Here is an 11,629-nt window from a genome sequence, read left to right as displayed (position 1 = left end):
CCCTAACCCCTAACCCTAAACCCTGGCCCTAACCCTAAACCCTGACCCAAACACTTACCCTAACCCCAGCTTTCACTCACTATTACCTACAGACACAGCTTTATGACTTTCAACTTTGTTTGCAGCTGCTGAACCAGGGTTTAGCTCATGGTTTAATAGGGCCCCTTACTTTGATTACTCAGGAATTTCAGGAGTTTTGTTAAAACCTTTGTGAAAAACCTAAGTTAAACACATCAGCCATTTTCAAATCCTCCCAAAGAATCAAAGCAGGTTGAAGAACTGCGACGTGCAGCTGGTTAATTTGTGCTGGTTTGGCTCTGTGAGGCTGTGTTTTTTTCAAGCCTTGTGTAACTGTCCTTAATTGTACTTTCAATTAATTTCCTGAATGGACAGTAATGCTGTCTACAGCGAGGCACACTGCTTAAAAGCAAGCAAATAATTTCTTGGGATCATTAATACAACATGGTAACATAAGCATGTATTTTGTGCCCTGAGCAGCATCAGAACAAACTGACTCAGAGCACTGACCAAAGATGCCTTTTCTTACTGCTTCTGACAGATTTATTAAAAAAAGAAGGAAAAAAAAAAGGAGAAAAGTCTATTGTGAGATAGTCAGATAAACTGACAGGCAAGCTTTGTATATACTTACTGGATTAAATTTCCTTTAATAAACTGGAGCCATTTCAATAACAGTAATAGAATCCTAGATGTTGGTTTCCAACAATTCATCCCATACAATAGTGCAATTCCATTTTGCATTGCTTTCTCTATGATTTGGATGAACACCATCTAAAGGCAGGGTGGTGGGAGGATTTACACTGCAAACTCAACTTCAGACTTTGCCCTAAGGTTACAAAAAAAAAAAATTAAATTCCTAGAAAGCCACACTGATCCCATGTCCCAGTGAAAATAGAATAAATATCTAATTTCTTTTCCTAACAGCCTTGCTGCTCTGCCAGAATAGCTCATACACATGCTTCTTATTTTATCTGATTATACACTTTTAAGACTCCACTAAAATTAATAAAGATGCAGTTGACTATGTCTAGTCTGAAAATAGTTAAGAATACTTAAAAAAATTAGTGATTTTTGGAACCAGGATGTTAAAGTCCATCTTGGTGTCTAAACTGTGTGGTCTTCAAACTAGCAGTGGATCTGACATAAAGGTCTCAAAGATGAAGTTTTCTGGAGTTTTAATTCTGATTTCTTTAATACATTAAGACAAAAATTATTTGGAACATATCTGTAATCAGTAACTGGCATCCCTCAAATTGGGACAATTGAAAATCTTAGTTTTCCTACAATATTTTCAGGCAAGTGGTTTGGAAAACAGCCCCACTTTTAAGCTTTTCACCTTCATGCCAGGTGTGTTAGGTTTGGGAGAAATGTGTTTTTAGGAGCTAAGTAACTGACCAGTAGCAATTAAGTATATCAGAGCAGTTTTACTTGTCACATTTTGCATTTCTCCTGCCAGCAGTTCTTTAATGTCTATGCTCAAGGTATTAATGTCTCACTTCCCATACAGCCAGCACCATTGCAGAAGCATCTGCCAGGGAAATCTGCAATGTTACTTACCAAGAAGGAGATTAACCATAATAGTTGACAATAATACTTGTCAATATTTACACCATAATGTAAACCAAGGCTTACACCATAATATAAACAGGGTGGCTGGGGCATGGTGCAGCCAGGCTAAGGAAACCACATACAGATTTCTTTCTCATCTTCCTCATTCATCTTTATACACCACTGATATTAAAAAAAAAATGCAGCATTTCTAAGCTAGGTTGAAATTTTGTGTTTTCTTTTCTTAAAAATGTGAAGCTGTTAATTTCTGCCTTGGTCATTTTTAACCTCTTCAAAATTGCTGTTCTGTATTTTGAGTCTATGGTTGCAATGTTTTTATGAAGGTCCAGAGACTGCCCAGTATTGTGGTGTAAGTATCCATTACCATTAGAGTTTCTCTTCTGAAATAAGAAACAAGTGCCTAGAGATGCAGCACACAACAGCATCCAAACCACAGCTGCCCTGGCCTCAGCATTAGGGCATTTCCTGTCTCTGTCATTGATTACCTCTTGTTTGTATATTAATCCTGCAGAAAAGCAATGGCAGAGAGAAAGTTAAATTCATATCTCAATCCTCCTGCCTACTTAGGAAGTCAGAAAAATGGTTTGGTGCTCAAGAATGGAATCCTCAGAAGGGACTAATGACTTCCCCTTGAATTATGACCCTTTTACAATCCATCACACTGATTTAGGGCCTCACAATTCACTCTCCTGGCAGCCACAGTGATCCTCCAGAGTCCTGTGGCAGAGACAGCTGTAGCCCAAAAGATGAAATCCTGCCTGCACCCACGCCTTGAGCCCAGCCTTGCCTAGGCTGTGGAGGCTGGCAGTGATAAGAGCTCAGCTGTGCAGGTACCTCCTGCTCCAAGCACAGGATGCAGCCCGTGTTTCATCACTGCAAGCTCCCTTGGGAACCAGATCCAGTGCAGAGCTTGCATTTAGCAGCGCTTCATCCTGAGGCAGCTGATCCCAAAGCAAATCAGGGGATTCTGTGGTTGCACCCAGTTGTTTTATCAATGGCATTGGACACAGCCAGCAATGCTGGGTTTCTCTTTGGGGCTTACTTTCATAGCATGCCTGGCTTGCCAGTGTTTTGAGGCAGTAACTTTTCTTCCTTCTATCCTCAGACATTTAAGTCACCGAGCTTCAATGAAGACTCACGACCTAGAATGACTTTCCCCCTCCAGCAGATGGGTGAGATTCTTTTCTGAAATGAAGGAGTGTGTTTTGCCTAAAGAAGTGCAGCAGTGTAGCTGTCAGAGCACTCAGCTCACTGTTTTCCCAACAGGAGGGGCTCAGACCTGTGCCCCAGACACCATAACCACGGCTTTGTCACTGTCAGGGTCAGGGTGCTCTGCCCTTCACCCTGCAGTCATGTCACTTCCCCTGAAATATCTGCTGGATCAGCAAAAGACTGATTTTGGATTGGCTTTCCTTGTGCTCCCCAAAGCACCACTGAGCAGCTCCATGCTGGGCTGAGACCCTAAACTCCTGGCATAACCCCAAATTTTTATCTAGTGCTACCAACTTACCCTCCCTAAGGCTTATGATTAAAAGTTGCATCTTCACCCTGCAGAGCAGAGGGACCTCAGTCTTATCAATACAATCTGAATATCCCTGGGGTGGATGGGGAACAGCTCCATCCTCAGATCCTCGGGGAGGTGAATTAACCAGGGCTCACCTTTCAGGCAGATTCAGCAGCAGGATGCTCAGTGAAAGGATTTCTTTAGGTAGAAGCACAACTATTGATTTTAATCTCCAACTAGACAGGGGGTTTAAAAATCACATTTGCAGATCTAAGCCCCATTTATCAAAGGGTAATTTCCTCTACACCTCAGTATTTCAGTAGCACTGGACTGATGTTCAGCTCCTTCACATGAGTAACGGGAGCATTAAACAGAGATGTTGGCAGCAGTTTGGCAATGGCAGAAACTGTCACAGCACAGTTAAAAAAGTAAAATATGCGTCTTAATGGGGCAGTTATCCTAAACTTGTGGAGGTAGGTGAGCCTGCCAAGACTTTCCCTTGGAGAAATGTGCCCTGAGGGAGCTGGGATAAGCTTATCTCAACCCTGCCTTACAGGAGATACCTCCTGGATAAAGCCACCCTCTCTTCTCATGGTGAGCTGTCCCACCATGCTTGGTGAGTGTGCTGATCTTTTGTAACCCATTGGTTTTCCCCCATAAAAACCCCAGCTCCTGCCCAGTTCAGCAGGGAGCTGCTGTCCCTGGCTGCCCTCACAGAGCTGCACAAAGCTTCTATGAAAACAGACAGGAATTAATTATAACAAATACCCTGTAAATACAAAGATGCTTATATATCCATGGGCTATAAAACTGATATGATATTCTTGATACCTTTTGTATTTATTTGATGTACTATTAATTCCATGATCACTATACTCTTTAGACAATGAAAATCATTCTCAACTAGTGCAACCATCTTTATGATTTAATAAAAACACAAGAGTTATTCAGCAAGTAAATGCAGAAAAGCCAGTAAAGGGAAGTAATTGCAAGTATAAGCATCTAGAGAAGTGAAAACATGGCAACAGTGCTAATAAACTGGTTATGTTGGAATTAGTTTTACACACTGCATCAAGTATTTGGTGAAAAAAAGGAAGACAAAGCCAGATGGCGCTGCTTTCAACAGGCAAGAGGTCTTGCAAGAAAAATGCCCTTATGTATATACATGTTTCTGGAGATAGGAACCAGAAGAGAGAACCATTTGCAATGTTTTTCTGATAGTCTGCCAGTAAAACACCTGAAAACTAGTATTTTTACAGACAGCTCTCAGCATAACTGCAGAGGGGAATGCAGACCATGGGCAGAATTAATGTCTACAGGTTCTGCTGAGGCCACGCAGCACTTCCAGGTGAAACAGATTTTAAAATTTCCTTATGTATCACCTTTAATGGTTTCAGTCCAGTCTAGTCTGTAGGCTGAGTGTTCACCACACCCCAAAGCTGCCAAGTTCTTTTAATATCAGCTTTAAAAGCAATGTCAAGGACTTCAACAAAGCCAACTGTCCTTCTCTGGTTCAGCCACGAGCTCCCGGGCAACCTGTGAGTGGTGCTGTGTGAAATCCAGGCAAAATGACCACAATAGTGATTTTTGGCCTTGAAATTCCATCTGGGTTTGAATTTCCTCTCACTGTTTTAAGCTGTGTGTCAGTAATAAACAGCAATCTGTGTTTGGTACCTAGCTGGTCTATCACAATGGGATTTGAAGTGAATATCACTTTAAATCATCCAAACCTAAAGATTTCATGTGGTTTCCTTAAAAATCAAACAAATAAATTAAAAGTTATACTGTAAAATTCATAGCTTTTCAAAAAGCTTTTGTCTATGAACGTGGCAAAAGAAAACATGAAAGGGATGTAAATTTGTATTTGTAAATTTGTAACTGGAATATTATCATGACAAAGAAACTACCAAAACATTCTTAAAGGCCAATGAGCATGAGCCAGCCCTAAGTCAACTGGTCTGACCTCACAGCTTACCCTACTTGAGCAAAACGTTAGGCTAGCTGACCTGATGTTTCTTTCAACCTGGATTATCCAGAGAATTTAGCAAAAACTTCCAGAAATTCTGGAAAAAACAACTTTAACTAGGAACTCTTCCTAGAGAACAAAACCAGCCCCACTTCTTGCACACTCCAGACATGTTGCCTCCCACGTTGTACACATCAGTCACATTCACAAGCCTATTCTGCAGTATTTCTGCACACATAAATTTATCCCATGCACACTGTGGAACCTGAACTGAGTCTTGAGAGAGCACAAAAACTCCAAAAGGGATCAGGCCTTACAGCCCTGCACACAAACACAATCCTACTGCTGCACAGCAGCTCCAAAACCTCGACCAATGCTGCAAATCTGGGACTGCTGGCAAACATCACCTGGCAAACATCACCTGGCTTTTTTGGTGGTGTTTTTGTTGTTTTGGGGCTTTTGCTTGGTTGGTTGGTTTTTGGGGGGTTTTTGGGGTTTTTTGGGGGTTGTTTTTGTGGGGTTTTGTTGTTGTTGTTGTTGGGGGGGGTTGGATGTTTTTGTTTTGGTTTTGTTGTTTTTTTAAGGATAGTAATATTAATCAAAGACACAACAAATGGGGAGGGGCTGCACCTTGGAAATGAAGGCTGCTTTCTTCATGCCTTCCCTGTGGACCATTTCATGGCAGATGTTTGGGCTCTTGGGAACCTCAGCACTGCTGTCACTTGTGGAGCTGCTGCTCTACCTTGTGGGGAAATTGTCTCTTTTTCTTCCTTCATCTCTCCCTCCCCTCCTCGTACATCTTGGAAGCTGGGAACTCCTCCTGAAAGCATGAGTCTGATACAAAAGAACCCTTTGAACAGCTCATTTATTTCTTTTTTTCCTCTCCTCTTCTTTTTTTCCTCTCCTCTTCTTTTTTTTTTTCTTTCTTTCTTTTTTTTCAAATGCATTTCAATAGCACGCATTGTTCTTTGCACTACATTTGGGAGTAATTCCATACACAAAGGCCTTCTCATTTAACTAGATTAGTCTTTTCATTGAATCACCCTTTGCCAATGGTAGCTCTAGGCCTTGGTTCTTCTCTTATTTGCCTGGTTGCTGACAAGTTATGTGGGGACACAGAATTCAGATTCACACCTGTACTGAGAGCTGGCATTTTAAACAGGTGCATTCTTTACTCTGGTTTACAGATAACCTCCTTCCACTCCCTCTTCCAGATCACTGCTGCACCCCTGCACAAGCCTGAAAAGTACATTAGGTTTGATTTTTCTTTGAATTCCTTGGTTTGGGATATATTACTTCAAATGGGTCATCTCTGACCTATCACTGCCTATACATTTGATGAAAAAAGTTTACTTTCACCTTTCAAAAGTAAACATTAAACCCCAGAGTTTGCACACAGATATATTTAAATCGTTCTCCACCTAATTGATATAATAAAATCTATAAAAAAAAATTAATGATAGTAAGAAAGTTGGCTAGAATGAAACAGTGACAACACAGTTTGGGAATGTAAATGCAACAGATTCCTGATCTCATTCCTTACCTAGATGAAGACTCAGCACCTCTGAAGTGAAATAGCAGTACATCCTCTAAAAAACATTACCACCTCCTAAACACCATCTTGTTTGTGTATTTTGTAACAGCTAAGTTACACAGCTTCAGGCCCACATGAATGTGATTTTATGAGCAAGACACATCACCAGCTAAAAGAAATCATTAACACACATCACATTTTTATAAAAGAGAATGCTCAAGCCCAGCAGAACTTTTAGACCAGTCGCAACATGCCAAATTTACAACTTTATATGCCATTTCATCTCAGCTCTACAACTTCCATAACAAATTTTGCAGAAAAAACACATCCTCTAATTGCACAAGTGTGTAAATATACACACATATATATGCTGTGGTTGAAAAAAGGCACAGAGATTCTACTAGGACTTTTGAAAGAAGAAATTAATATATAGAAATAGACTAAGCTATACAATTTCAGCCAGAAACTATAAACATTATGATGTCTTTTAGAAGAGGATAAAAATAGGAGCTTTATTTCCTCCTATTGAGTCTCTTCTATCCAAACTCCTGACATTTCTTTCCTATTTTAAGTACAAGGCTGTAGCAAGTTTCTCAGATAGCATTGTGTGGAAGCAGGAAATGTGTAGCAGTGTAAGCACACCCCAAAGCAGGCATTACAAATACAAATACAAATACAAATAAAAATACAAATACAAATACAAATACAAATACTAACACAAACACAAATACAAATACAAAGCTTAAGCCAGGAGTGCCAGATCTCCTCAGGAAGTGTGCTCCAGAATTAGTGAACTAGGCAGACTGTCATCATCACCTGAAAAATATGTACAGAACAGATCATCAGACTCTCCAGGGAGGAATGCCAATAATTTGTGTAAAGGGCCAGGCTGGGGGATCACACAGCTGTCTCTGAACACGAGGTTTGGAGCCAGACATCACACTGCCAGGCCAGGCCCAGGCACAATTCTCTTTGTGAGAAGATGACTTGTGGCCATGCTGCAGATTCGTATTTCACTTTCAGATGAGACACCTGTGAGCACTCCCAGCCACCTCCCTTCCAGAGGAGCCCAGGGCCTTTGGGTCCCTCCTCTCCCTGAAATCAGCCCTGCCAGGCCCAGCCTTGCTGACACCCTGCAGGCACGTCAGCTGCTCCAAACAGCACCCAGAACTGCAACTATGGAACAGCTGTTTGTGCAAGGCAGAACAGAGCAGCTGAGAGCTGATCTGAGTGTACAGCTGATGTGCTGTGAACACAGCACACTGCACAGCAGTGTGTGACTGCATGCAGCACCTCCTGCTCTTTACAGGGAAAATTCACTGCCTTACACTTCTAAATGCATCAAAAACTAATCCAAAAGAGTTCTGGTAAATTGTATATCCTGGGTCAGAGCATTTTCACAAACTCCAGATGTCCCAATTTTAATGCTAAAACACTTGCATAGATGCTTATTTCTAGGTAGGAGCTTACTAATTTCCTTCTGGCACAAGTGCTGGAAACTTCTGGCACTTGTGCCAGCCCTGCTGGAAACCTTCTCTTTCTCAAAAATTCTGTTCCAAACATGTGTGTGCCAAGCAAGGCAGCACATTTTAAGCAAAAATATATTTAATCACTGGCTTCTAGATTTTAAATCCAAAATGGACAAACATAATTGCTGAAACTGATCTTCCCAATAACAGAGGCTGAAAATGTCCATATGTGCTTCATGCATTAAGCCCATACCAGTTGCTTCTGAGCAGGCAAAACCTAAATCACAGAATCATGGAATGTTTTGGGTTGTAAGGAACCACAAAGATTATTTTGTCACCGCCCTCCTGCCATGGACAGGGAACCTTCCACTGACGTCTTTCCAGAATGTCTGGAAAATGTTCCAGAATGTCTTTCCAGGTCCTACTGATTAGGAGGGAAGGGCACTATCCCTTGCCTTGATCACTGGCTTCTCATGAAAGCTCATAGTAAATAAAAACATTCAGGTCACTTGCAGGACTCTGACATAACCATTGATTGCCAAGCAGCCCTGCAGTTCGAGTTATTCTGGAGCATTTCACAGCAGTCCTGTCCTTTCTAATTGTTTCCTCATTTAGGATCATTCTGTGCCTAATCATTGCCATCACAGTGATTTGGAGGGAAAAAAAACACAAAATGGTTAATAATTGCTAACAGCTTGAGAGTCTAATAGAGACTGGAAATTCCTTTCATAGCTAAGATGCAAAGATGCAGATCAGTGGAGGTATTTTTTGTTTTCAATATTCCCATCCAGATTTCAGTGGCTGTTCTGACAGTGGTCCCAAGGATTGTCTGTGCCCCCTGCAGTATCTGGTCTGACAAACACCTACCAGAACCCCTGACTCAGACTCCTGTGACAACACTTTCAGGCTCTCTTTTTGTAATTGACGAACAAATGTAATAAATAGAGGTGATTCATGCTAACTAAATTGTATTAAAAAAGTTGCTATTATAAAGCAATAAAAGGAATCAGTGTTAGAAGGCAGATGGATCCCTTTACAGATGTTACATGTTAAAAACAGGATACAGGATGCAGTTTAAGGTAAGTAATGTGCCAAGACAAAATCAACCTTGAGATGGACAAAGTTGGAGCAACTTTAAGCATAGGGCCTGAAATTATAAAATGTAAGACTAATTAATGGAATATAATGCTTATTTGCAAAACACAACGCTTAGTACGCACACTGCAACCTGTAAGGTTATCCTGGAAAATGAGGATGAGTGTAAGCCTTCATCCAAAGACCACCAAAAGAAGACTGGGACCCCCTAGCAACAAGTGAGGCATGTGCCATGAAGAATAGTGATGTAAAATTTAAGAATCGGAAATAGGAGGAGACTTACTGGAAACATTAATGAATATTTATAAGCATACAGTATGTAAGTTCAGTTTGAATTGTTTTGTTTCATATGTGAGGTGGGGTGAGAAGCCCTCTCCAAACTCCAGTCAGTTTTGCTTATGCTTTAATCATACTCAATTACTGGCAAACTATATTCACATATACATATATCTTTATATATATCTATAAATATATATATCTGAATATATTCATGAAATGTTACTCTTTTACTAAATTGTATTCCTTTTATACCAAATTCCTATTCAAGCCACTAAATTGTATTATTTTACTAAACTGCATTCTTGTATTCAATTCACTAAATTGTATTAAATTTTTATGTAAATTTTTTTTGTTATTAAATTGCTGTTAACTCAATAGACCTAGTTGTAAAATTGTAATTTCATTTATAACACAAACAAGATGCACCCACCACAGAGTGTTGTCTTGTTTCCTTCCTGATCACATCACCAGTCTGCCTCTCTCTGGCCACAGCTGGAGTCTGAGGCCATTTCCACATAGGGAGCACAGGGTCTTCTCCTTAAGCAGCAAAAAATTTGTTTTTTCAGATTCAACCCACGAAACTAACTCAAAGGCTGGATTACAGGAAATTTTATTGTTAAAAAAAATTGTACTGGACTGACAAATGCAAATTTCAACAGAGAACTACTGTTTCAGAGCGTATACCTCACAAACACAAATTCAGCTGTTTCCCAGTTCCACTGCAATGACACCCATTTCCCACAGCATTAAGAACAGGTCTCACTCCCAGGTGTCCTTGGCACACAACTGTGCAGCTCAAAGGGAGTTGCACACAGGAGGAATCACTCAGCACTGTCACTGTCATGTCCAAAGAGCAGACATCTCATTTCTAGGACTAAGGGCAGAATAATTTCACTAGAGCACATCAAACCTTTACAACAGCCAAAGTTCTCAAAATGCATTTGCAAGGAGGTACAGAAGATAAAAAAGGTGTCATTAAAAATATAGCAGTATCTCTGAAAATGTCACTGGATGCTTGCAACCAGAGGGGGTTCTGACCAGGTTGTCCTGGTATCCAAATGCAGCAACAATTATGGTTCATGCATATTTAATGACTGTTAAATGAACAGGTAATATATCTGGTAAAGGCTGGCCTAGCTGAGTGTATTACTGGAGTTTAGCTACCACAAACCCAAAAATTAAGGAAAGCAATATACCTTTCGAAGCCTTGGACTTGTTAAGAATAAATGTCGTTTATACACATACATCTTTGCTGTCATGATACACTGTTTCTTCCATTTTCAACTGACTATAACAACAAACTTTATTGATCTATCCAAATCAGCGTTTTCTAGCCCACTGCACTAGCAACCACTCAGGAACATTTTTGGTGCAGATGAGCAGTTCAGGTTTTAAGAGATTACATGTGGCCATACAAAACCCAATTACTTACATTTATTTTTTACATTTCTGCTCTTGCTGGCAGTTGTTTCTATGCATCTGAGTGTTCCTCTGATGTCCCATCACCACCAAACCTGTATGTTGATTGGGTTTCTACATGCTCGTTGTCACTGTACAGGTGGGAAAATAAACATAGGGAGAAATAAATGTATAGGACGATGAGAAGGAAAAAAGAAAAAAAAAGAATAATGATACTGAAATCCTAAAAACACTGATCAGAGAGCTCTTTGAACAATCGAACTCCAGTCTTCCGCTTTATCAAGACAGATTTCTGAAATGAGCCATTTGCATCCATCACCAGTTCCCTACATAGGGAATAACACACAATGTGATTATTCCCTACATAGGCAGTAACACACAATGTGATCATTCCCTACAAAGGCAGTAACACACAGTGTGATCATTCCCTACAAAGGCAGTAACACACAATGTGATCATTCCCTACAAAGGCAGTAACACACAATGTGATCATTCCCTACAAAGGCAGTAACACGCAGTGTGATTATTCCCTACAAAGGCAGTAACACACAATGTGGTTATTCCCTACAAAGGCAGTAACACACAGTGTGATTATTCCCTACAAAGGCAGTAACACGCGATGTGACTCTGGCCAGCACTGGGAACAGGGGCTCAGTGCAGGCCGGCCGGGCCCGGGCCCGCTGAGGGCTCCGCTCCGCCCGCCCGGGGCGCTGGGAGAGCACCGAGCTCCGCCGGGCCCCGGCCTGCACCAAAGCCCGGCCAGCAGCGGGAGCGGG

The 11,629-nt window shown here is 40.9% G+C and overlaps 1 long non-coding RNA gene across 1 annotated transcript; it reads right to left on the bottom strand.

The window, feature by feature from the left end:
- Window positions 1–6,601: 6,601 nt before the first annotated feature.
- Window positions 6,602–11,586, bottom strand: LOC131582263 (uncharacterized). The gene is made up of 3 exons (XR_009278301.1): window positions 11,456–11,586; window positions 10,867–10,984; window positions 6,602–7,407 (listed from the first exon to the last, which is right to left on the bottom strand). It is a non-coding gene; the product is annotated as an uncharacterized LOC131582263 (long non-coding RNA).
- Window positions 11,587–11,629: the final 43 nt, after the last annotated feature.

Source organism: Poecile atricapillus, chromosome 9 (assembly GCF_030490865.1).
Source record: "Poecile atricapillus isolate bPoeAtr1 chromosome 9, bPoeAtr1.hap1, whole genome shotgun sequence".
NCBI classification, from domain to species: domain Eukaryota; kingdom Metazoa; phylum Chordata; class Aves; order Passeriformes; family Paridae; genus Poecile; species Poecile atricapillus.
The sequence above is the reverse complement of the archived record's forward strand: the minus strand, read 5'-3'. Positions and strand labels throughout refer to the sequence as shown.